Source organism: Saimiri boliviensis, chromosome X (assembly GCF_048565385.1).
Source record: "Saimiri boliviensis isolate mSaiBol1 chromosome X, mSaiBol1.pri, whole genome shotgun sequence".
Classification (NCBI taxonomy): Eukaryota; Metazoa; Chordata; class Mammalia; order Primates; family Cebidae; genus Saimiri; species Saimiri boliviensis.
In genome coordinates, this window is record NC_133470.1 from 51,791,606 (window position 1) to 51,819,021 (window position 27,416).

General features: G+C 43.7%; 1 protein-coding gene across 1 annotated transcript in view; it reads left to right on the plus strand.

The window, feature by feature from the left end:
• NBDY (negative regulator of P-body association) overlaps positions 1-26,775 on the plus strand; it is a 150,080-nt gene extending 123,305 nt beyond the window's left edge. Inside the window, exon 3 of the mRNA XM_039475655.2 lies at positions 26,511-26,775. The gene's annotated coding sequence lies outside the window, so the exon portion shown is untranslated. The remainder of the gene's footprint in view (positions 1-26,510) is intronic.
• Positions 26,776-27,416: the final 641 nt, after the last annotated feature.

Consider the following 27,416-nt stretch of genomic DNA (forward strand, 5'->3'; position numbering starts at 1 on the left):
CCGCTTTGTGGTAGGGGCAGAGAAAGTCCTCTTGGGAGCCTTGGTCCTGTGTGATGCCATGAGAATCTGTGGGCATGGTGGGCTTCCCCTGCCTCCCTGCGCCACCCTCCTCCCACCCACACCTGTGTGAAAGCCAAGATAGCCGGTGTGGAGTCAGATTTGAGTGAGCTGCTGAGTGTGCCCTGTGAGAGCGACTTCTGTATTAGGCCCTGTGAGTTTCTGTTGAGCTGTCGGCCCTTTCTGGTGACCTCCATGTGGCATCCCGTGGTCGTAAACGCTACCTGCCGCTCCAGACTGTGGGAGGACTCCCCAGTCCTGTAGCAAAACCTTGTGTAAGCCAGCTTGGTGGCCAGTGCCTTGTCTTTGGGCAGCAGTTTTATGATCCCAGTCCTCTGGTGGTTACCCAGTGGCCAATATTGTGTTCTTTGTCTTTTACTCTCTGCCTCGGTGGGAGCCCTGCAATCTGGTTAGAGCCAAAGGAAGATCAAAGGCTGGCTGGCTGAACAGCATTCCCTCAGCGTTTCCCACCTACTCTTTCTTGGTCCTAGGGTCCCCTGAGTTTGGTGGTCCACCTGGGCCCAGGTGGCTGATTCCTTTCTCTTCTCCCTGTCTGTTTTTGTTTTTTTTTTTTTTCCTCTTCGCTTTTTTCACACGGCAAAAGGCAGAGGCGATCAGCTTGGAGGGGCAGGGTTAAGGTTGTAATTGGCGTTTGTGGAGCCATACTGCCATCCAGTGGAAACTGTTTCTCGAAATGAGAGACAGCTGGGCACAAGTGTTGGGCAAAGCCCAGGAGCTCCAAAGAGATGACGGCGTGGGGCCCCAAGACTGAAGCAGGATGACAGAGGAACTCCTGGCTGGCCCTTGGCCTGGGCTCATTCCCAGGATGGTGCCCTGGAGCCGCAGCTGTCTTTAAGAAAGTGCAGGCAGATCAGCCTGCCATGGGTTCCCCTGGCCATCTCCAGGAACAACTGGTCATGAATTGCCCCACACTCAGCACCCTGAAGCTCCTTTGTTCTCCAGGAAGAGAGGGGCTCCCTGGACCCAGTGTGTCCTCAGCCAAGAGCAACTTTGGAACTGCTCACAAAAGAGGCTGGAGAAAATGACCCCAGTCTTGGTCATCAATGGTCAGTGACTTCCCTTATGCCCATCTCAAAATGGCTGCCGGGTAACTCCGCCTTGTGGTCTGACTGGTTTTGGAGCTGCCTGGCTGCTCTGTCTCGAGGCCTCTAGAGTAGCTGCTTCTCCACGGGGTCCCAATGTCAGGTACACTTTATTCTTGGGCTCTAAACCCCAGTCAGGGAAATCCTGACTCAGGCAGAGTCCACCCAGCCCTGCCTGTCTTTGCTGATCTCTGTTCCTGGTTGAAGGCACGTATCTATGTAGTCTGTTGTAATGTTCAGAAACAACTTCTGCTGGATGTCACTGTGGCTCCGCAAATGGTGATCACGTCTTTTCCTTCCCCCACCTTGCCTTTTGTTTCTCCATTTGCTGCCAATGGAACAAAACACATACACCCCCCGCCACACACACACACACACACACACACGCACACACACACACACACACACACGTGAAGAAAGAAAGAAACCGGCCAAGGAGCACCCACCTCACCTACTGCAGGGCTCCCCATCTATGTGGTCACTTTGGGGAAACCTGCAACAGTAAGGAGGATCTCTGCCTTCCTCCTTCCCTCTGGATTATTCTCTGGGCAGGGGCCCCAGTTAACCAGAGGAGGCTGTATTCAAGAAATCACACCCATAGGGCTGTGGTATGGTGGGGTAGTTGGCACTGGGGCAGTGTCAGGGGTTCACGGCCAGGGATTTTGGGTGTGGGGTTCCTAAGCAAGAGATAAGGCCAGATGCTTGTGCACACCACACTTGTCCCTAGGCAGCAGTCTCCCTTTGGGGATGGGACCAAAGCCTGGGTCGAAAGAAGCCATATCCAATAGGCATCCACACATTGTTGACTCATCTAGCAGTAGGGAGTTGGGCCAGATGGGAGTGGATGGGATGGACTCATGTCCGAGGCCTTTATCTACCTCTCTCGCTGGAGCCCTGGCACTCATCTGTGCCCAGTAGTGGGATGAGTATTCTGGATGGGTTTCACAGATGGCTCTTCTGGATAGAGAGCCACTTGGCATGTCTGATGGAGCATGCATGCTCACTGGAATGCGGTGGTTCACCAGTTAGTTGCTCTGACATGGTGGTCATTCTGCCGAAGAACATGGGTAGCCTGGTCACCGATTGTGTTTGCTTTTGCTTGGGCCTTGTTTGTGTTTTTGTGCTAGGTATAGAAGTGGTGCTTGAGCCTGGAGAGTTTTGTGGATTGGTTGGGTGGCTGTGGTTTTGTTTGATACATGGCTCTCTGGGCTTCTCAAGCTAAACTCTAGTGCCTGTGGGATATTCGGCTTGGAAAATTAATGAGATAGCGGGGGATAAATTACACCACCCCTTTAGGGTCTACAGGCAGACATAAAGATGTCTGATGCTGGTCATCATACAGAGCCCATGATGGGATGCAAAGCCATGACCATGTTGCTCTAAAGCAGGCGTCCCCAAACTACGGCCCGCGGGCAGCATGCAGCCCCCTGAGGCCATTTATCCACCACCACCCCCCCGCCGCCGCACTTCAGGAAGGGGCATCTCTTTCATTGGTGGTCAGTAAGAGGAGCACAGTATGTGGTGGCCCTCCAACGGTCTGAGGGACAGTGAACTGGCCCCCTGTGTAAAAAGTTTGGGGATGCCTGCTCTAAAGGTTCCATATGCTACCCATTCTGCTCAGTGCCTGGAAAGCAGCAGGGAACACAGCACTCTCAGAATATTTCAAATGTTTTTTGTTTTTGCTTGTTACAAGTCTTCCTGGATGTGTAAATTGCACTGGGAATGGGCAGAGCTTCATAGGACATGAAATTCACCCCATAAGTAATGATTCCCACACTCAGGTGTATGTGAATGACTCTCACAAGAGGAACATCAATCTCGTGCATTGGGCTGTACTCTAAAGGCATTTGGGGTAGAAGACCAACATGACCATGGAAGGGAAGTCTCTTCCTTTCTGTCATTTGCCAACAAATGTGGTTCCTTTCCTCACATGTAGGTTGCCTCCACCATGGGGCATCTCTGGCCCTGCCCAGGGAAAACACAAGAAGAAAAGAACTCAGGAAGATTTGGACTGCATCTTTAGCGGTGTCACTGAGACTCTGAGTGTCAGAGGTCCTCATTTTTAACATTTAATTCCCATCATATCTCAACTTTTTTCTATCTTTATCTGTGCCTCCATAGGTAGTGTTGCACATACACAAATCACCACCCATACTCACAAGCATCAGGCCAGACACCTTCATTCACACGCATGCTGGGTCATCTAGGCAACTCTGAGTGGGTAGTTTTTCAGATTTCTACTTCCCTCTTGCTCCTCTTTCTTGTCATTTGTATCTGACTTTCTGCCATTTGCCAGCAGAGTGTGCATGTTGGGTTGGTGTGGGGGCAGCGGGAAACAGTGCAGACTCCTGGCCCAACAGGCCTCTGTGCAGATGCAGTGCTTAAAAGGCTGTCACTTTTTTCTGCCTTGTGGCTCTTTCTCTGTGAGGCCACAGAAGGCCCCTCAAGCTGTCAGCTGTCCACCTGGGGCACTTTGCATTTCACTTCACTCTTAATCTCATTGTTTACTCTGATTTGTAGTGTACTTTTTGAGTTTTTCTCTGTTCACCTTTTTCTTTTTCACTGTCTTTACTTCTTGTACACTTATGTTTGGGGAGGTCAGGATCAGCCTGGAGGCAGTGTTGGCTGAGTACAGGAACACCCTTAGTGGAAACAGGATTACTTTTCTTAAGGAAACTTGAAGGACCCCAGCAGAACCCTCATGTCCATTTCCTCCTCATTTTTCATGTTCCCATCTTTTGGGGGTCCGTCCCTGCCTGGGCTTTGTAGACTTGGGAATCGGTGGCCCTTTGTAGTCTTCTGCTGACATCCGCAGATCATGGTTCAGCCTGCAATTGTGTCGTCTATAAGTTCTGCAGGCTTATTTGTGTATCAAAGCTTTTGATTCCACTCAGGAAAGATCTCATGGACAAGAGGCTTCCTTACGGTGTGTTTTTTAAGCGGGACATCACTGGTGTCTCAATGCTACTTATTGTATATATCACCACGCATTGACGCTCCCCTGATCTAAATTCTTCAGGAGAGCTACAATGGCATGGACCTCTCACTTCCTGTACTTGTTCCTCTTTTTTTTTTTTTTTTCATCTTTCTCCTCCTATTCCTCTTTTTTTCTTCTTTTTCTCCTTTTGCTTCTCACCTTTGTCTTCTCTCCTTTTCTTCTTTTTGTTTTTCTTCTTCTATTTCTACTTCTTTTTCTTCTTTGGCTTCGTTTTTCTCTTCTTGTTCTTGTTCTTTTTCTTCTTTTTTCTCTTTCCTCTTCTCCTATTTCTTTTTGTTTGTCTTCTTTTCCTTCTTTGCCTTTGTCTTCTTCTTTTCCTCCTTATTTGCAGTATTTTTCATCATCTTCTTCCTCCTCTTTTTTCTCCTTCTCATCCTTCTTTTTACTCTCCTCTTCTCCTTCTTCTTCTTCTCCTCCTCTTCCTCCTCCTTCTCATCATCTTCTTCTCCTTCTCCTCACAGTCTTTTTCTCCTTCTCCTTCTTCTTTATTTCTACTCCTTCTCACAGTCTTCTCTTTTCCCTTCCTTTTTCTTCTCCATCTCAGTCTTCTTCTTCTTTCTTTATTCTCCATCTCAGTCTTTTTTTGTTCTTTTCATTTTTTCTTTCTCTTCTTCTATTACTCCTCTTTCTTTGTCTTCTCCTTTTCCTTGTCTTTCATCTTCTTCTTCCTCCTCTTCCTCCTCCTCCTCTTTCTCCTTCATTTCCTCTTTTTCCTTCTCCTCCTCCTCCTCCTTCTTCTTTTTCTTCTTCTCCTCCCTTTTTTTTCTTCTCTTTTTTGGTCTTCTTTTTATTTCTTTGTTGTATCTCTGTTTCTGTTTCTCTTCTTCTTTTCTTCTTTTTTGTCCTTTGTCTTTTCTTTCTTTCTTCATTTTCACCTTTTTTTTTTCTTGTTTTTTTCTTTCACTTTCAGTTCTGTACCGGAAAAGTGTTCTAGGAGACTGCTTCTTCTTCTACTCCTCGGTGATTGAGGATTTTCCTCTGCAACACTAGGCCTCAAGAAAGGCTTCACTTTTTCTCTTGAAAGAACATCAGTGCCTGTAATCCCAGCACTTTGGGAGGCCGAGGCGGGTGGATCACGAGGTCGAGAGATCGAGACAATCCTGGTCAACATGGTGAAACCTTGTCTCTACTAAAAATACAAAAAATTAGCTGGGCATGGTGGCACGTGCCTGTAATCCCAGCTACTCAGGAGGCTGAGGCAGGCAGGAAAATTGCCTGAACCCAGGAGGTGGAGGTTGCGGTGAGCCGAGATCGCACCATTGCACTCCAGCCCGGGTAACAAGAGCGGAACTCCGTCTCAAAAAAAAAAAAAAAAAACATCAGTGAAGGTCACCAGTTCAGTTTCTTTTGTTCACCTATAAGCTGCCCAAGTGTTACTTTTAAGTAAAATGTTATACCTCCTCGCTTGCCATTCTTTCTTTTTCTTTTTGTGGACCTTCTAAAGGTATAATTCTGTGTCAGTAGGAGCCTGGCAATTTGTCACGTTGTCCCCCATTGTCTTTTCTTCAGTCAAGCCATGTGAATAAAACAATATGAATTTTAGTGCGTACAGTCAGGCTGTCTCTGCCGCGTGCCAGTTTGCCCACTTTCACTCACACAGGCAGGAACCCACAGACCACAGACACAGAACACATGGACGCACTCACAAGAAACCCCACAACCAGAAATAAAATTGCAAACCCATACACACACGGAGATACATGCAGATGCAGGCAGAAACACACATGCAGACACACACACATGCAAGCACAGTGATACACATAGTCACACACACACACACACACACACACACACAGACAAACAAACAGGTAACCTCACAAAGGCACAGGGGTTCAGGCCCAAGCATTCTCTCACTCCGAGGCAAACAAACACACAAAGCCACAGGCATGAGACTACCCATAAAGTCTCTCCTATGGGCTCTCATTCGCTGACAAGCAATGGGCTATGGGCAATCATTTCTGGCTTCAGGGCTAGGTCCTCATGCCATTGATTGGGCAACTTGGCTTTCTCCTGAGAATGAATGCGGGAAGTCTGTTATCAGATAGGCCACAGCAGAGAGTGTGAAACAAGCATGCTGGGTCAACCTGCTTAAAAGCAAACCCCCCTTTTGGGTAGAGGCAGAGAGAGACCTGTTGGGAGTCTTAGCCCTGTGTCATGTCATGGGAATCTGTGGTGTGTGGTGGCCTTTTTGAGTCCCACTAAGCAACCTTCCTCTCACCCCTGCCTGTGTGAAAGCCAGGACAGCCTGTACAGAGTCAGACTTGGATGAGTTGCTGAGTGTGCTCTCTAAGGGATAGTCCTACCTCAAGTCCTATGGCTCCTGCTTGAGCAATCTTCCCATTCTGGTGACTTCCATGTGCCAGCCCAAGGTGGGAAACTCTACCTAGGGCTCCAGACTTTGGGAGGACACCCAGTCCTGCAGTAAAACCATGTGTAAGTCAGCTGGGTGACCAACACCTTGTCCTGTAACCACAGCCCTGTGATCCCAAGCCTCTTGTAGTGTCCCAGTGCCCATGATTATGTGTCCTTTGTCTTTTATTTTCTGCAGGAGCAGGAGCCATGAAACCTAGAGAGGGCCAAAGGAAGGCCAAAGGCTGGCTTCCTAAACAGGATTCCCACAGGGTCTCTAGCCTACTGGTTCTTGGTCACTTGGACTTCCGACTTTGGTGGTCAACCTGGAATCAGGTGGCTGATTCCTTTCTCTCCCTCATCTTTTTCTCTTTCTCCTTTCTATTTATTTGTTCACATTGGAAAAGTCAGAGACCCTCGAGGTGGAGGAACAGGGTTACAATTGTACTTGGAGTTTGTGGGGCCATAGTGCCATCAAGTCAAAATTGTTTCTGGAAATGAGAGGCACCTGAGCTCAGGTGCTGAGGAAAGCCCAAGAGCACTAGACAGATGGCAGGGTGAAGCTCTCAGGCTAAAGCTGGTTGAGAGAAGAACTCCTGGCTGGCCCATGGCCTATGCTCATTCCCAGAATTGCACCTTTCCTCCACAGCTCTCTCTGTAAGAACGGACAGGCAGAGGTGGCCCACCATGAGTTCCCCTGGCAGTCTCCAGAGACTGCTTGGCATGAGTTGCCCCGCCACGCATCCCAAAACTTCTTTGTTTGCAGGGAGGATAGGGAGCCCCTTGACCCTGCATGGTCTCAGCCAAGGACACCACTGAACTCTCCACAAAAGAGGTCAGAGTAAATGACCCCAGTCTCAGCCATCAGTGGATAGTAGCTTCCCTTAAACCCATTCCAAGACGGATCAGCTCTGCCCACTGGGCTACTGGTCTTGGGGTTGCCTGGCTGCTCTGTCCCCAGGCCTGTAATTTACCTGCTTCTTCACAAGGTTCCAATGGCAGGTATACTTCCTTAAGGGCTCTGAACCCCAATGGGTGAAACCCTGGCTTGGACACAGTCTACCCAGCCTGGCACATCCTTGCTGCTATCTGTGCTGGAAGAAGGCAAGTGTCCCTGTAGCCTGTTGTCCTGTTCTAAAACACCTTCTGAACAATGTGCAAAAAGCTAAAACTGAACACGTTCCTTACACCTTACACTAAAATTAACTCCAGATGGATTAAAGGTTTAAACATTAAACCTAACATCATAAAAACCCTAGAAAAAAACCTAGGCAAAGCCATTCAGGACATAGGCATAGGGAAGGACTTCATGACTAAAACACCAAAAGCAATTACAACAAAAGCCAAAATAGGCAAATGGGATCTCATTAAACTTAAGAGCTTCTGCACAGCAAAAGAAACAATCATTAGAGTACACCAGCAACGAACAGAATGGGAAAAATATTTTGCAATCTATGCATCTGACAAAGGGCTAATATCCAGAATCTACAAAGAACTAAAGGAGATTAACAAGAAACAAACAAACAAACAAACAAATCCCTTCAAAAGTGGGCAAAAGATATGAACAGACACTTTTCAAAAGAAGACATTTATGAGGCCAACAAACATATGAAAAAATGTTCATCATCACTGGTCATTAGAGAAATGCAAATTAAAACCACATTGAGATACCATCTCATGCCACTTAGAATGGCAATCATTAAAAAATCTGGAGACAACAGATGCTGGAGAGGATGTGGAGAATTAGGAACATGTTAACACTGTTGGTGGGAGTGTAAATTAGTTAAACCACTGTGGAAGACTGTGTGGCAATTCCTAAAGGATCTAGAAATAAAAATTCCATTTAAGCCAGCAATCCCAGTACTGGGTATATACCCAAGGATTATAAATTGTTCTATTATAAAGACACATGCACATGTGTGTTCATTGTGGCACTGCTTACAATAGCAAAGACCTGGAACCAACCCAAATGCCCAACAATGATACACCGGACAAAGAAAATGTGGTACATATACACCATGGAATACTATGCAGCCATAAAAAACGATGAGTTCATGTTCTTTGTAGGGACATAGATAAAGATAGAAACCATCATTCTCAGCAAACTAACACAAGAACAGAAAACTAAACACCGCATGTTCTCACTCATAGGCAGATGCTGAACAATGAAAACCATGGACACAAGGAGGGGAGCATCACACACTGAGATCTGTTGCAGGGAGACCTAGTGGAGGGACAGTGTATGGTTGGGAGGTTGGGGAGTGATAACATGGGGAGAAATGCCAGATATAGGTGATGGGGGAATGCAGTCAGCAAACCACCTTGCCATGTATGTACCTATGCAACAATCCTGCATGATCTACACATGTACCCCAGAACCTAAAATACAATTAAAAATAAAAAGAAAGAACCACCTGCTGGACGGCACTGTGGCTCCACAAATGGCGGTCACCCCTTTCCTTCCTTCACCTTGTATTCCTCTCTCTCCTTTTGCTGTCAACCAAACAAAACAAACACCAAAAAACAAAAAATCAAAGAAACGAAGGAAACTGCCCAGGGAGCATTCACCTCACCTACTGCAGGGCTCCTCACCCACATGGTTACTTCAGGGAAACCTGTAACAGTAGGAGGGATCTCTGCCTCCCTCCTCTCTGGATTCTTCTCTGGGCAGGGGGTCCCAGTGACCCAGAGAAGCCTATCCTCAAAAAATGTTACTCTTTTTCTGTGGACTCAGAGGGGGATGTCCCACTGGGGGCAGTATGAGGGGGTACAGCAGGAGGGATGTGTGGTTCTGTAGGCCTGCATGTGGGCCACTGCAGATTCTTCTATGAATCTGCTCAGGCATCCTCCGAAGGGGACCGATGCCTGCCTAGGGAAAACACAGAAAGAAAAGAACTCAGGAAGATCTGGACTGTATCTTTAGGGGTGGCAATGTGACTCTGAGTGTGGGAAGTCCTCGTTTTCAACATTTAAGTCCCATTTCATCTCACTTTTTTCCCTGTATCTATCTGCACTGCTCTATGTCCTCAGACACATACATGTATCCTCATCAATACTCACTAAAAGGTGTCTGCCCAGGCACCTCACCTCACACTTAGATCTCCACGTCTAGGTAACTTTTAATGGGCAGGGTTCTTCAGACTCCCAGTTTTCTCTTGTTCATCTTTGTTTTCCCTTTCTATCTGGCTTCTCAATATTTACTGTCGGAGAGTGTGGGATGGTATGGGGGTAGGGGAAGTGGGGAGGAGGGAAGCCTCTTGGCTCCTCAGGCCTTTGTGCAGACCCAGTACAAATCCTGGCCTCAGAGTCTAATGCTTTTTCCTGGCACGTGGCTCTTCTTGTATCAGGGCACAGGAGGCCATTTGGGCAGCCATCTTTGCATACGGAACATCCTGCATTTCAGTTTGCTCTTATCCTCATTGTTCATGCTGATTCTTTGTGTACTTTTGGTTTTTCTTGCTTCACTTTTTTCTTGTTCACTGTCTTTACTTTTTGTTCACTTACGGTTTTGGGATGTCAGAATCAGCCTGCAAAAGCAGGGTCTTTGGCACAGAATGCCCGTAGGGAGAATAAGCCTACATTTCCTAAGGAAGTCAGAAGGACCCCGGCTGACCCTTGGGGGAGTAAGCAGCATTCCCCTCCCTTATCTGCCTTTTCTCAGTATTGCCATAGGTGGCTCATTACATCTTTTCTCTGGTGTTCATTTCCTCCCAGCTTTTCATCTCTCCTCCCACCCATTTCCAGGATACTTCCCTGCCTAGGCCTTGTAGATTAGAAGCTCATGGCCCCCTGCAGTGTGCTGATGACATCTGAAGGGCATGGTTCAGCCTGCACCTCTGTCTTCTGTAGCGTCTTTAAGTCTATTTGTAGATCAAAGTCCTTGATCCCACTCAGAAGAGATCCCATCAAGAAGAAGCTTCTTGGCATTGTGTTCCTTCACTGGGACATTATTGGTTTCTCCTTGCCACGTTTTGTGTATGTCACCATGCAGTGAGGTACCCCTGAACTAGGTCCTTCAGAACAGCTGCTGTGGCATGAAGCTGCCACTTCTTGTTCTTATTCTCTTTCTGGTTCTTCTTTCTCTTTCTCCTCCTCCTCCTCCTCCTCTTCTTTCTTCTTGTCCTTCCTTCTCTTTCTTCTTTTACTCCTCTTTCTTCTTCTCTCTTTTCACTTTCAGCTCTTGGCCGGTCAAGCATTACACCGAGACTGCTTCTTCCTCTGCTCCTTGTGATGTGGAATGCCCCTTTGCAGAACACAAATGAGAAAGGCCTCACTTTTGTTCTTTTTTTTTTTTTTTTGAGATGGAGTTTCACTCTTGTTACCCAGGCTGGAGTGCAATGGCGCGATCTCGGCTCACCGCAACCTCCGCCTCCTGGGTTCAAGCAATTCTCCCGCCTCAGCCCCCCGAGTAGCTGGGATTACAGGCACGCGTCACCATGCCCAGCTAATTTTTTTTTTGGTATTTTTAGTAGAGACAGGGTTTCACCATGTTGACCAGAATGGTCTCGATCTCTTGACCTCGTGATCCACCCGCCTTGGCCTCCCAAAGTGTTGGGATTACAGGCGTGAGCCACCGCTCCCGGCCTCACTTTTGTTCTTAAAGGAGCAGAGACGAAGGTTACCAGTTCAACCCCTCTAGTGCTCCACCAAGGCCCCCATGTGTTACTTTTAATGAAAGGTCATCATGAACCCACCCCTTACCCTGTTCTTCATGGCTCACCGGTCTTCCCTGTTCTTTGTGGATGTTCTAAATGTGTAACTCTGAGCCAGTAGGAGCCTCAGCAACCTGTCCCCCTTTGCCTTTCCTTTCAACCCAGCCATGTGAAAACAGCAATTCAGATTTCAGTGTGTGCCATCAGGCTCTCTCTGCCATGTGCCCATTTGCCCACTCACACAGGCAGACACCCAGAGAAGACAGACACAGACACACTTGCATACACTCACAGGGTACTTCAGCCTCCCAGTTTTCTTTTGTTCATCTTTGTTCACCCCACAACCACAAACAATCACAAACATACATGCACAGGGAGATACATATACAGACACAAACAGGTACAGTAGCACACACACACACACACACACACACACACACACAAAACCCTCACGCAGGTCCAGGGATGTGGACCCAATCATTCTCCCACACACATGCACATGCACACACATTGCCACAGGCATGAGACTGCCCATGAACTCTCCATAGGGGCTCTCAGTTGGCCATAGGCAATGGGATTACTGGCTCCAGGAATGGATTATTATGCCATTGATTTGGCAACTAGGGCCTTCTCCTGAGAATGAATGTGAGAAGTTCGTTATCAGATAGGCCCCAGCAGCTAGTGTGAAACTGGAGCCTCCTGGGTCATCCTGCTTAAAAAGGGACAACACTTTGGGGTAGAGGCAGAGAGAGTCCCCTTGGGAACCTTGGCCTTCTGTGATGTCATGGAATCAGTGTTGTGTGGTGGCCTTCCCCAGCTACCCTAAGCCACCCTCCTCTTACCCCCTACTCCCTGTGCGAAAGCCAGGACAGCCCACACAGAGCCAGACTTGAGTGAGTTGCTGAGTATCACCTCTGAGAGAGATTCCTGTTTCAAGCCCTGTGACTGCCTATTGAGCCATCTGCCCGTTCTGGCGACCTCTACGTGTCAACCCAAGGTGGTAAACTCTACCTGGAGCTCCAGGCTTTGGGAGAACCAACGGTCCTGCAACAAAACCTTGTGTAAGACAGCACCTTGTCCTGGGGCAGCATCCCTATGATCCCAGTCTTCCTCTGGTTTCACAGTGGTCATGATTATGCACCCTTTGTCTTCTTTTTTTCTGTATGAGCATGAGCCATGAAACCTGGAGAGGTCCAAAAAAAAAAAAAAAAGTCAAAGTTTGGCTGCATGAAGGGGATTCCCACAGTGTCTCCAGCCTACTGGTTCTAGGTCATAACTGGTTAACCTGAGACCAGGTGGCTGGTTTCTCTTTATTCTCCCTGTCTTTTTAAATTTCTCCTTCCTCTTTTTTACATTGGAAAGGACAGAAGCTGCCGGATTGGAGGGGAAGGGTTAAGGTTATAGTTGGCATCTGTAAAGCCATACTGCCATTGAGTGGAATCTGTTTCTGAAAACAGAAGGCAGCTGGGAACGAGTGCCGGAGAAATCTCAGGAGCACAGAAGACATGACTGAAGCTGGATGAGAAAGGAACTCCTGGCTGGCCCTTTGCTCATTCCCACAATGGTGCCCAGGCTCCACAGCCTTCTCCAAAAAAAGGGCAGGCAGGGGCGGCCCACCATGGGTTTCCTTGGCCATCTCCAGAAATTACCAGGCATGTCATCCCACCCACAGCACCCCGAAACTTCTTTTTTCAGGGAGAGGATAGAGGACCTCTGGACCCAGTGTGGCCCCAGCCAAGGGCACCCCAGAACTCCCCATACAAGAGACCAGAGTAAACAAACCCAGTCCCAGCCATCAGTGGCCAGTGGCTTCCCTTAAGCCCATCTCTAGATGGCTGCCTGGGCAGCTCCTCCCCCTGGGCTGACTGGTCTTGGGGCTGCCTGGATGCTCTGTCCCTGGACCTCTAGTATAGCTGCTTCTCCATCTCCATGGGGTCCAAATGGGAGGCAAACTTTCTTCAAGGGCTCTGAACCACGGAGGGGAAAACCCTGGCTTAGTCAGAGTCCACCCAGTCCAACATATTCTTGCTAAAGTCTGTGCCTGTCAGAAAGCAAGTGTCCCTTCAGCCTGTAGTGTTCAGAAGCAACTGCCACTGGATGGAAGTGTGGCTCCAGAAATGGCAGTCACTTATTTCCCTCTCCCCATCTTGTATTCCTCTTTCTCCTTTTGCTGCCAACAGAACAAAACAAACAACAATAAAACAAAAAACAAAGACAGAAAGAAACCAGCCAAAGAGCATCCACCTCACCCACAGCAGGGCTCCTATCTACGTGGTCTCTGGGGAAAACTGACAGTCAGAGGGCTCTCTGCCTCCCTCCTTCCCTCTGGATTCTTCTCTGGGCAGAAGTCCCAGTGAACCAGAAAAGACTATCCTCAAGAAATGTCACCCTTGGGGCTGTGGCATGGTCTGGTAGGTCACACTGGGGACAGTGTGAGGGGGTACAGGGGGAGAGGTGTGTGAATGCATGGGCCTGCCTGTGGGCCATTACAAATTCCTTTTCTGAATCTGTACAAGCCTCCTAAGGAGACTGAGCTGCCTGATTGTGCACAACGCACTTGTCAATAGGCAGCACACTCTTGGGGAAGGGATGAAAGCTTGGATCAAAAGCAGCCAAGTCCAACAGGCATCCACAGATTGTTCACCCTTCTAGTAGAAGGGAGTCAGGCCAGGTGTCTCTCAGGATGGGACTCAACAGGTCGGACACCTGTCTAAGGCCTTCAGCAGCTACCTTTCTCACTGGAGCCTAGGCACTCATCCATACCCAGGAGTGGGAGGGTATTCTAAGTGGCAAATCTGATGGAGCATGCATACTCACTGAACGTGGTAGCTCACCAGTTAGTTCCCTGGGCACCTTGGCCATTCTGCCAAGTACATGGATATCCAGGCCCTGGCCATATTTATTTTCACCAGGGCCTCCTCTGTGTTCCTGTGCTGGACATGGAACTAAAGGCTGAGGCTGGCATGTCTGTGTAGGTGGTGAGGTGGCTGTGCCTTGGTTTGATACAAAGCCATCTGGGCTCCTCAAGCTGAATTATGTTGCTTGTCAGATATTCAGCCTGGAAAATGGATGAGACAGTGAAGGACCAATTATGCCCCCCCTTTTGGGTCTCCAGGCAGAAATGGGAAAGGCGGGCATGGGTCCTTTATAGAGAGCCCATGTTGGGAAGCAAAGCTGTGGCCACATTGCTCTAAATGTTGCATGTCTTACCAAGGCCACTCAGTGACTGGAGAGCAGCATGGAACACAACACAGAATATTGCAAATGTTTTCTGTCTTCATTTGTTACAAGTCTTTCTGGATGTGTAGGTCGCACTGAGAATGGCCAGAGCTTCATAGGACAGAAAATTTACCCTGTAGCAGGAGTGGCAGGGAACAAACCTCTCAAACATGGAACTGAGGAAGGAAGTGGCTTTTTATTCAGCTGGAAGCTGTGTGGGCTACAGCCTCATTCACTGAGCTCCCCGAGCTGCAGCTTCTCTCCCCTTTTATAGGCTTACAATGCTAAAGGGGAAACTGAGATGGAACTATGTCATTGTCCATTTGCTGGACGTCCAACCTTACAGTCTTTTGGCTTCATTGATTTGCTAATTCATATGGAGAGTGAGTGGGGACCGGCAGGGGAGGGGGCTTACAGAGACAAGACAAAAGAAACAAGCTGTTGGTAGAGGTGATTCCAGTAGGGAGACTGGTCCATGGAGATGTGGGGGTATGACCCAGTGCCGGGCTCCAGCCTGCAGAGATAGCATTCATTTGCAGCTCTTTCAAGGTTAACAGATAGCAGAGACACTGGGAACTAAAAAGGGAGTCATTTTCCCAGCTCCTTAGTATTTTATTTCATTTTTTTTCTTCTTTACCCTCCTTCCCATCTGGAAGGGGAGAGGAGGAGGTGAAACTGAAGGAGGCAAGGGGGTCTCCCCTCTCACCCCATGGGTTATGATTCCCACACTCGGGTTGTATGCCCCACTCTCAGAAACATCAATTTCATGCATGGACTTGCACTGTCCGGGCATTCCAGGAAGAAGGGCAACATTACCGTGGAACAGGAGTCACCCACTTTCAGTCACTTGTCAACTATTGTCGATCCTTTTCTCATATGTAGTAATCACCATGGGGGCACCTCTGCTGCCTGCCTAAGAAAAACGCAGGAAGAAAGGAATGAAGAAAGATCTGGACTGCATTCTTAGGGTTGGCATTGGGAGTCTGAATGTCAGAGGACCTTGTTCTTAACATTTAACTCCGATCACGTCTAACCTTTTTCCTGTCTTCATTTGTGCTTCCATACATCCTTAGCCACATACATGTATCCTCCCCCATAGTCACTCACGAGCATATGCCCAGGCACCACTTCTCAAACCCGGTCCCATTGTCTAGGCAACTCTAAGCTTCCAGGATCTCTCTTGTTTGTCTTTCTTGTCCCTATCTGTGTGGCTTTCCAATATTTGCTGGTGGATGGTGTGGGATGGGGTGTGTGGGGATAGGGGTAGTAGAGAGCAGGGCAGCCTCCAGGCTTGACAGGCCTCTGTGCCAATGTGGTGCTGACCTGGGCCTAAGGGGCTGACATTTTCTCCTGGCTGGTGGCTCTTCCACCTCTGTGAGGCCCCAGGAAGCCACTTGGGTTGCTACCTGTCCACCTGTTCTCATCCTTATTGCTCAGTTGTATTTTTTGTGTACTGTTGGAGTTTTTCTCCCTTCACATTTTTAGTCTTCACTGTCTTTTAGTCCACTTCTGGTCAGCTGGGCATGGGCACATCATTAGGGAGAACATGCTTATTTTCCCCAAGGAAATTAGAAAGACCCTGGCTGACCCCTGAGGTGCATAATCAGAATCCTCCTCCTCTTTCTGCCCTCTCTCCCTATTGCCATAGGTGGCTGATTACTTGCTTTTCCTGGTGTCCGGTTTCTCTCCACTTTTTAAATCTCTCGTCTCATTTCCAGGGTCCCTCCCTGCCTTGGCCTTATGGACTAGGGGCTTGGTGGCCCCTTGCAGTATGTTGCCTGCACCTTTTTTTCTCTTTTTTTTTTTTTTTTTTTTTTTTGAGACGGAGTTTCGCTCTTGTTACCCAGGCTGGAGTGCAATGGCGTGATCTCGGCTCACCGCAACCTCTGCCTCCCGGGTTCAGGCAATTCTCCTGCCTCAGCCTCCTGAGTAGCTGGGATTACAGGCACGAGCCACCATGCCCAGCTAATTTTTTGTATTTTTAGTAGAGATGGGGTTTCACCGTGTTGACCAGGATGGTCTCGATCTCTCGACCTCGTGATCCACCCGCCTCGGCCTCCCAAAGTGCTGGGATTACAGGCTTGAGCCACCACGCCCGGCCCTTTTTTTCTCTTTTGCTCATCCAGGCCTACTTCTGGATCCGGCCCTTTGATCCCAATCAGAAAGGATCCCAATGACAAGAAGCTTTTCAGTGGTGTGTCCTTTCACTGGGACGTCACTTGTGTCCTTTGCCACTTGTGTATGTCATCAAGCAGTGATGTATCCCTGAACTAGATCTTTCAGGGCAGCTGCAGTAACATGAAGCTGCCACTTGTTGTTGTTGTTCTCCTTCTTCTTCCTCCTCCGCCTCTTCTTCTCCTCATCCTCCTCCTTTCTTCTTCTTTTTTTTCTTTCACTTTTGGCTCTTGAAGGGACAAGTGTTCTATGGAGACTGCTTCTTCTACTGCTTCTTGGTGATGGGTGTGCCCCTTTGCAGCACTAAGCCTGGAAGGAAGCTTCACTTTTGTTCTTAAAGGAGCAGAAATGAAGGTCACCAGTTCAGTTTCTTTGGTGCTTCAAAAAGCCACCCAGGTGTTACTTTTTTTTTTTTTGAGACGGAGTTTCGCTCTTGTTGCCCAGGCTGGAGTGCAATGGCACGATCTCGGCTCACCGCAACCTCCGCCTCCTGGGTTCAGGCAATTCTCCTGCCTCAGCCTCCTGAGTAGCTGGGATTACAGGCACATGCCACCATGCCCAGCTAATGTTTTGTATTTTTAGTAGAGACGGGGTTTCACCATGTTGACCAGGATGGTCTCGATCTCTCGACCTCGTGATCCACCTGCCTCGGCCTCCCAAAGTGCTGGGATTACAGGCTTGAGCCACCGCGCCCGGCCCGAGGTGTTACTTTTAAGTAAAATGTCGTCATGAATTTATGGCTTTCCCAGTACCTCTTGGCTTGCTGTTTTTCCCCATTCTCCTTGTGGATGATGTAAATGTCCAATTATGAGCCAGTGGGAGCCTCGGCAAGTTGTGTCCTGTTGCCTTTCTTTCCAGGCCAGCCCTGTGACCACAACAATCTGCATTTCAGTGTGTACAGACAGGCTGTCTCTGTCATGTGCCCATTTGCCCACTCTCACTCACACAGGCAGATATCCACAGACCACAGACACAGACACACATACACACACTGGAAGGGACCCGACACCCAGAAACATAATCAAAAACACACAAGCAGGGACCCCACACCCAGAAACATAATCACAACACACACAAGAAACCTCACATAGACACAAGGGTGCGGGCCCAACTGTTATCCCACACAGACACACATACACACGCACCCCCACAAGGCATAAAACTGTCCACAGGCTCTCCCATACAGGCTCTGAACTGCGAGTTTTCCTGTCTCTAGGCCTGGGTCGTCATGCCATTGATTGGGTAACTTGGGCCTTCTTTTGAGAATAAATGCAGGAAATCTGTTATCAGATAGGTCCCAGCAGTGGGTGTGAAACTGGAGCTTTCTTGGCCAAACTGCTTAAAAACTTATACTCAGAAAGGATCCCATAATCACAAAGCTTCTTGGTTGCATGTTTTTTCATGAGGATATCGCTGCTGTATCTTTGTCACTTCACTCCTATTCATTTTCATTCCTTCTTTTCAGTCTGATTCTTTTGTCTTTCTTTTTCTGTTTTTACTTTCACTGCTTTACATTATTTTTAACATAATTGATATCACTTTCAGTTATTTTTATCTTTTGTGTTTTTCAATTTGTTGTTTTACTTTTTTTTTTAATTGCATTTTAGGTTTGGGGGTACATGTGAAGAACATGCAAGATTGTTGCATAGGTACACACATGGCAGTGTAGTTTGCTGCCTTCCTTCCCCTCACCAGTATCTGTCATTTCTCCCCATGCTACCTCTTCCCACCTCCCCACCTCCCCGTCCCTCCCCCATTTCCCCCCAACGGACCCCAGTGTGTAGTGCTCCCCTCCCTGTGTCCATGTGTCCTCATTGTTCAACACCCGCCTATGAGTGAGAACATGCGGTGTTTGATTTTCTGCTCTTGTGTCAGTTTGCTGAGAATGATGGTTTCCAGGTTCATCCATGTCCCTACAAAGGACGCAAACTCATCGTTTTTGATGGTTGCGTAATGTTCCATGGTGTATATGTACCACATTTTCCCTATCCAGTCTATCGTCGATGGGCATTTGGGTTGGTTCCAGGTCTTTGCTATTGTAAACAGTGCTGCAATGAACATTCGTGTGCACGTGTCCTTATAGTAGAATGATTTATAATCCTTTGGATATATACCCAGTAATGGGATTGCTGGGTCAAATAGGATTTCTATTTTTAGGTCATTGAGGAATTGCCACACTGTCTTCCACAATGGTTGAATTAATTTACACTCCCACCAACAGTGTAAAAGTGTTCCTATTTCTCCACATCCTCTCCAGCATCTGTTGTTTCCAGATTTTTTAATGTTCGCCATTCTAACTGGTGTGAGATGATATCTCAATGTGGTTTTGATTTGCATTTCTCTAATGACCAGTGATGATGAGCATTTTTTCATATGTTTGTTGGCCTCCCGTATGTCTTCTTTTGTAAAGTATCTGTTCATATCCTTCGCCCATTTTTGAATGGGCTTGTTTGTTTTTTTCTTGTAAATCTGTTTTAGGTCTTTGGAAATTCTGGATATCAGCCCCTTGTCAGATGGGTAAACTGCAAAAATTTTTTCCCATTCTGTTGGTTGCTGATTCACTCTACTGACCGTTTCTTTTACTGTGCAGAAGCTGTGGAGTTTGATTAGGTCCCATTTGTCTATTTTGGCTTTTGTTGCCATTGCTTTTGGCGTTTTGGTCATGAAGTCCTTGCCTACACCTATGTCCTGAATGGTTTTGCCTAGATTTTCTTCCAGGGTTTTTATGGTGTTAGGTCTGATGTTTAAGTCTTTAATCCATCTGGAGTCAATTTTGGTGTAAGGTGTCAGGAAGGGGTCCTGTTTCTGCTTTCTGCACATGGCTAGCCAGTTTTCCCAACACTATTTATTAAACAGGAAATCCTTTCCCCATTGCTTGTTTTTGTCAGGTTTGTTGAAGATCGGATGGTTGTAGATATGTTGTATTTCCTCTGAGGCCTCTGTTCTGTTCCATTGGTCTATATCTCTGTTTTGGTACCAGTACCATGCTGTTTTGATTACTGTAGCCTTGTAGTATAGTTTGAAGTCTGGTAGTGTGATGCCTCCTGCTTTGTTCTTTTTGCTTAGAATTGACTTGGCTATGCGGGCTCTCTTTTGGTTCCAAATGAAGTTTAAGGTGCTTTTTTCCAGTTCTGTGAAGAAGGTCATTGGTAGCTTGATGGGAATAGCATTGAATTTGTAAATTACTTTGGGCAGTATGGCCATTTTCACGATGTTGATCCTTCCTAACCATGAACATGGAATGTTTCTCCATCTGTTTGTGTCCTCTCTTATTTCATTGAGCAGTGGCTTGTAGTTCTCCTTGAAGAGCTCCTTTACATTCCTTGTTAGTTGTATTCCTAGGTATTTTATTCTCTTTGTGGCAATTGCGAATGGCAGTTCATTCTTGATTTGGCTCTCTTTAAGTCTGTTACTGGTGGATAGGAATGCTTGTGATTTTTGCACGTTGATTTTGTATCCAGAGACTTTGCTGAAGTTGTTTATCAGTTTCAGGAGATTTTGGGCTGAGATGATGGGGTCTTCCAGATATACAATCATGTCATCTGCAAATAGAGACTATTTGATTTCCTCCTTTCCAATTTGAATACCCTTTATTTCCTTTTCTTGCCTGACTGCTCTGGCTAGAACTTCCATTACTATATTGAATAGGAGTGGTGAGAGAGGGCATCCTTGTCTAGTGCCAGATTTCAAAGGGAATGCTTCCAGTTTTTGCCCATTCAGGATGATATTGGCTGTTGGTTTGTCATAAATAGCCTTTATTATTTTGAGATACGTTTCGTCAATACCTAGTTTATTGAGGGTTTTTAGCATAAAGGGCTGTTGAATTTTGTCAAAGGCCTTCTCTGCATCAATTGAGATAATCATGTGGTTTTTGTCTTTGGTTCTGTTTATGTGGTGAATTACGTTTATGGACTTGTGTATGTTGAACCAGCCTTGCATCCCCGGGATGAATCCTACTTGATCATGGTGGATGAGGTTTTTGATATGCTGTTGCGATCGGCTTACCAGTATTTTATTGAAGATTTTTGCATCTATATTCATCATGGATATTGGCCTGAAATTTTCCTTTCTTGTTGAGTCTCTGCCGGGTTTTGGTATCAGGATGATGTTTGTCTCACAAAATGATTTGGGAAGGATTCCCTCTTTTTGGATTGTCTGGAATAGTTTCAGAAGGAATGGTAGCAGCTCCTCTTTGTATATCTGGTAGAATTCGGCTGTGAACCCAACTGGACCTGGGGTTTTTTTGGGTGGTAGGCTCTTTATTGCTGCCTCGACTTCAGACCTTGTTATTGGTCTATTCAGGGTTTTGGCTTCTTCCGGGTTTAGGCTTGGGAGGATTCAGGTGTCCAGGAATTTATCCATTTCTTCTGGATTTACTAGTTTATGTGCATAGAGTTGTTTGTAATAATCTGTGATGATGGTTTTCGATTTCTGTGGAATCTGTGGTGATATCCCCTTTATTGTTTTTTATTGCATCAATTTGGTTATTCTCAATTTTCTTTTTTATTAATCTGGTTAGCGGTCTGTCTATTTTGTTATCTTTTAGAAAAACCAGCTCCTGGATTTCTTGATTTTTTGAAGAGTTTTTTGTGTCTCTGTTTCCTTCAGTTCTGCTCTGATCTTGGTTACTTCCTGTCTTCTGTGAGGTTTTGAGTTTTTTTGATCTTGCTCCTCTAGCTCTTTTAATTTTGATAATAGGGTGTCAATTTTAGATCTCTCCTTTCTTCTCATGTGGGCACTCGTTGCTATATATTTTCCTCTAGAGACTGCTTTAAATGTGTCCCGGAGATTCTGGTATGTTGTGTCTTCGTTCTCATTGGTTTTGAAGAACATCTTTATTTCTGCCTTCATTTCATTGTTTATCCAGTCAACATTCAAGAGCAAGTTGTTCAGTTTCCATGAAGCTGTGCGGTTCTGAGGTAGTTTCTGCGTTCTGAGTTCTAACTCGATTGCACTGTGGTCTGAGAGACTGTTATGATTTCCGTTCTTTTGCATTTGCTGAGGAGTGAATTATTGCCAATTATGTGGTCAATTTTAGAGTAGGTGTGATGTGGTGCTGAGAAGAATGTATATTCTGTGGATTTGGGGTGGAGACTTCTGTAAATGTCTATTAGGTTTGCTTGTTCCAGGTCTGAGTTCAGGTCCTGGATATCCTTGTTGATTTTCTGTCTGGTTGATCTGTCTAATATTGACAATGGGGTGTTAAAGTCTCCTACTATTATTGTGTGGGAGTCTAAGTCTCTTTGTAAGTCATTAAGAACTTGCCTTATGTATCTGGGTGCTCCTGTATTGGGTGCGTATATATTTAGGATCGTTAGCTCTTCTTGTTGCAGTGATCCTTTTACCATTAAGTAATGTCCTTCTTTGTCTCTTTTGATCTTTGTTGCTTTAAAGTCTATTTTATCAGAGATGAGAATTGCAACTCCTGCTTTTTTTTGCTCTCCATTTGCTTGGTAGATCTTCCTCTATCCCTTTATTTTGAGCCTTTGTGTATCCTTGCATGTAAGATGGGTTTCCTGGATACAGCACACTGATGGGTTTTGGCTTTTTATCCAATTTGCCAGTCTGTGTCTTTTGATTGGGGCATTTGGTCTATTGACATTTAGGGATAGTATTGTTATGTGTGAATTTGATACCGTCATTTTGATGCTACCTGGCTGTTTTGTTGGTTAGTTGATGAGGTTCTTGATTGTGTTGATGCTCTTTTACCATTTGGTATGTTTTTGGACTGGCTGGTACTGGTTGTTCCTTTATATGTGTAGAGCCTCTTTCAGGAGTTCTTGTAGAGCAAGTTTGGTGGTGATGAAATCTCTGAGTACTTGCTTGTTTGCAAAGGATTTTATTTTTCCTTCACTTATGAAGCTTAGTTTGGCTGGATAGGAAATTCTGGGTTGAAAGTTCTTTTCTTTAAGGATGTTGAATATTGGCCCCCAATCTCTTCTGGCTTGTAGGGTTTCTGCTGAGAGATCTGCTGTGAGTCTAATGGGCTTCCCTTTGTGAGTAACCTGACCTTTCTCTCTGGCTGCCCTTAGCATTTTCTCTTGTTTTACTTTTTTATTTAGTACTTTGAGATTTGAATTGATTTTGGTATTTTCTTTCTTTCTTTTTTTTTTTTTTCTGGACCAAAGTTAGGCATTTTAGGTGATTAATTTCTTTTCCCAAGTGGTGAATTCATAGTAATGTTTTATCTTTTTTTATTTTAGTTGTTTTTGTGTCTTTTTCCATTGAGTCGTTTTGGAGTGGTTATTGAATGGCTTTATTGTTATATGAAATATTTTTTCTCCATTTATTTTACTCTGTAACTTTTTTGTGGCTTTTCAGGGCATTTAAAAAACTTAGTTTTATTAGTGTTGATTATATACCAATGAGGGATTATTATGTTTTTATTTGGGGAAGATCATTTCCCTTTTGCATCATATGTTTTAGTTTTCTCTTGCTTCCTGTTTAAGTGACCCACGTTCTGAACCACATCTTTTCTTTTGCTGTTCACCTTAGTCTCTTGATCATATTTTGGGGTATTTCCTTTTTAGATTGATCAAATGTGATAGTAAGAAATTTCATATTTTATGTCTCATAGGAATAGCTAACAGTGAATGTATTTTTGTAATATATATATTTAAACTTTACCACATTCAATATTTATTGCATTTTCATCATATCTTATACACAATTTTTACTACATTGAGAAATGTATTCTTTTTTTTTTTTTTTTTTTTTTTTCTGTTTTGTTTTTTTGAGACGGAGTTTCGCTCTTGTTACCCAGGCTGGAGTGCAATGGCGCGATCTCGGCTCACCGCAACCTCCGCCTCCTGGGTTCAGGCAATTCTCCTGCCTCAGCCTCCGGAGTAGCTGGGATTACAGGCACGCGCCACCATGCCCAGCTAATTTTTTGCACCTTTAGTAGAGACGGGGTTTTACCATGTTGACCAGGATGGTCTCAATCTCTTGACCTCGTGATCCACCCGCCTCGGCCTCCCAAAGTGCTGGGATTACAGGCTTGAGCCACCGCGCCTGGCGAGAAATGTATTCTTAAAGCAGTGATAAATCAACTCATTTTAATATAAATTCATGATTTCATAGACTATATGACTTGGCTTAAATAGATGTTTCTGAGGAATCAGGAAAACTGGAAAGTCATCAATAAATTCTTTACTCTTTGATAATAAAATATTTTAATAAAAATGTTAAAAACACTTAATTTCAAACCAAAACATAGTATAATATCTGATAAATAGATTTAAACCTATGTTGCAAAGATTATTAAAATAATGCATATACAATGACCATTTATAGAGATTCATTTAAGTGAAAATTTCTTTTTCTGTATCAGAATGAGGAGATTATCATGAGTAAAAAGTTTTGGATCACTAAATTCTTTTTTAATTAATTAATTAATTAATTTTTTAATTGCATTTTATGTTTTGGGGTACATGTGAAGAACATGAAAGACTGTTGCATAGGTACACACATGGCAGTGTGATGTGCTGCCTTCCTCCCCTTCACCTATATCTGACATTTCTCCCCATGCTATCTCTCCCCACCTCTCCACCCCGTTTCTCCCCCATTGCCCCCAACAGACCCCAGTGTGTAGTGCTCCCCTCCTTGTGTCCATGTGTTCTCATTGTTCAACACCTGCCTATGAGTGAGAATATGCAGTGTTTGATTTTCTGCTCTTGGGTCAGTTTGCTGAGAATGGTTTCCAGGTTCATCCATGTCCCTACAAAGGACACAAACTCATCGTTTTTGATGGCTGCATAATATTCCATGGTGTATATGTACCATATTTTCCCTGTCCAGTCTATCATCGATGGGCATTTGGGTTGGTTCCAGGTCTTTGCTATTGTAAACAGTGCTGCAATGAACATTCGTGTGCATGTGTCCGTATAGTAGAATGATTTATAATCCTTTGGATATATACCCAGTAATGGGATTGCTGGGTCAAATGGAATTTCTAGTTCTAGGTCCTTAAGGAATCACCACACTGTCTTCCACAATGGTCAAACTAATTTACACTCCCACCAACAGTGCAAAAGTGGATCACTAAATTCTTAAAAAATTGTCAACTTTATAATTCTATTAAGGTACAATAAATCAAATATATGCCATGTTTCCTTTATCATTCATAGAAATTTAAACTATGATAACAGGTATTTCTTATTGAGGTGCTTAGCTTGTCTCTTATACATTGATGTGTGGACAACTGTTTACTGCAACATTTAAATAGTAATCCACAAATTGTTCAATTTTTTTTATACCAGCTGAAAGTATATTTGCATATTTGTGAAAACAATTGGAAACTGTCTCAATTCTGTTCATTTTGAGAATTACTAAGTTTTGGTGAAAACATTTGGTGGAATTTTGTGCAGATACTTTTAAAATATTTATGTGGTTACTATGAGATATTATTAAATAAAGAAAACATGTCTGGAGTAATGTGTCTAATACAAACTCATTTTTTTGTAACAACAAACAAAGTTTTGCATGTTTGTAAGTACATGTGTCTTTGATTGTTATGGGAAAAAATTGTGAGGCATTTATTCTATATTTCTAACATCTTTTAACCTCCGTGGATTTGGAATTGTTTTTTGGACAAAATTATTAATCTTCTCTTTTATACATTTTATATTGTTTTCCTCATTTCAATGCCTTTGTATTATATTTCTAAATATGATCTTCTTTTATAAAACATGCAAACTTTATATGAAGAAAAGCATCATAAATAAACTTAAAGACTATTTATATATAGTGTGGTTCCATTTAAAAGATATATAATGGATGTCACTAGTTCCTAGAATATATAATGCACTCCTTTATATTAATACAGAAAGAAAGCCTGATAGAATTATAGTCAAAGAACAGACAATTCTTAGAAGACAAAAAATATATGGCTAATAATCATAATAAATGTAGTTGACTTTAATGTTAGGTCATCATAGTTGCCACAATCAAAAGTCTCCAGAATTCTGTCTTAGAAAGGATTTGATTAAATATCTACTATCTGTAAAATTATACATTTTTAAAGTATTGTATCTGTATCATTATTTTAATGTTTATAAATTTTGACTTATGTTTTATTTGTATAATATATGGAAATAATTGTATATATGAACAAATTGGCTTTATTGTTTGTAAATATCTTAAATATTGTTTGTAAATATCTTAAATGTATGTTAAATATCTTTCAAAAAAATGATTTTAAAATTACACTGTAATACAATGCAGTATTTTGAAGCCACTGAACTATTGAGACTATTTTTATATTAAAAATTATTAACACATTATAAGTGAATAAAAATAAATTACCGAAGTATATTATTATGGTTTAATTTATATTATAAGCTCCAAATCTGAATTATTATATTATTATAAATACTATGTATGTGTACATTTAAATAGAAAAAGGTCTAGACAGAAATGATATCTATGTTTTCTTCTGGAAATAGAAGGATTGAAGAATGTTAAAAGTTTAGTGGTAAGAAGATTTGTGTCTATGTTCTTTGAATTATATAAAGTTATATTTTATTCATGTATTAGTTGTGTAAATAAATACATATAAAATTTCCAAGGAATATAGGAGTTTGTCAAGGGGCTATAAGGGAACCATGGGGCTGAATGATCAGTTTTGGAAGCCTAGTGAAACAAGAGTAACAGTGGTAGACATTCCTGCACTTTTGGGGGGAGAAATATGACTAGGATAATAGAAACAGCTGGTCCACCTGACAGATAAATTATTCTGCTTTCAAATCCATTAGATACCAACAAGATGAAGGTTACTCAGCATTGTATGCCTTTGATTTAATGTTTACTAAGAACTCATCTAATAATTTTGCATTCTCTTTAACCTGCTTAATTGGGAACTTGGGGTGTTTTCTGCTCAACAGACATATCTGACTTGTATGATAATGGTATTTCTCATTATAAATCAATAAACTTTCCTTCTGTTTCTGTATCTTTCAGGCTTATGATGTAATCAGCGTGATTTCACCTCATGAATCTGGATAAATTCTAGGATGTGGGCAAGATCGGGTTGTGAAACCTCTAAGATTTGCAGCCATGGCCTGGATCATGATGAATTTACCAAAGCAAATAACACCTGTGAGATGGTCCTGCAGCAGCCAACCAGTGCATTCTTTTTGTGACATCCAGTTCTTGTTGTATAACTTTATATTCCTATAAATCCATGAAGGCCTCAATAAAGTTTGTCTCTAAGTGCTGCGTTAGATCTATATGACTACATCTAGTAAATTGTGAATTTTAAGTAAATATTTTATAAGAATGCCATATATAAAGCATTACTAAAATTGGTATCAAAATATGACCTTCTTCCTACATTTATTCATTTATTTATGTCTTTTTATTCATTTATTTTAGTGAAAAATATAAGGAAAAGAGAGGAAGGATTAATCTAAAAAAGAATTAAGTTTCCAGTACACTTTCTTTGCTGCCAATTTTTTCATGGAATCTACATCTTTTTATTCTAATCCTCATCATATTATTTTACATCTTAACTATTTCCCTGATTAAAATGGTTGGTGTGCTTTTTAAAAAATAATTTTCTACTTTCTTTCTAAAATGCTTAGTACTGTACAAATAGAATATCCTAATTAAAAACAGTAATAAATATTAGGGTAAAAAATGCAAGTATAATGGAAAAACATTAGATAGCAGCTTTTAATATTTCATATAGTTCACAAATTTTTCAGGAATTAGAGATTTACAGAAAAAAATTATAGACTATAATGATTGCCAGGGATATAAAAAATAAAACTTCTGCCTCTGAATTGTAATAAAAAATAAACAGATTAGAAAGCATATATCTGAAAATGTCAGATAAACTTAGCCTATAAATTAAAATATACAATT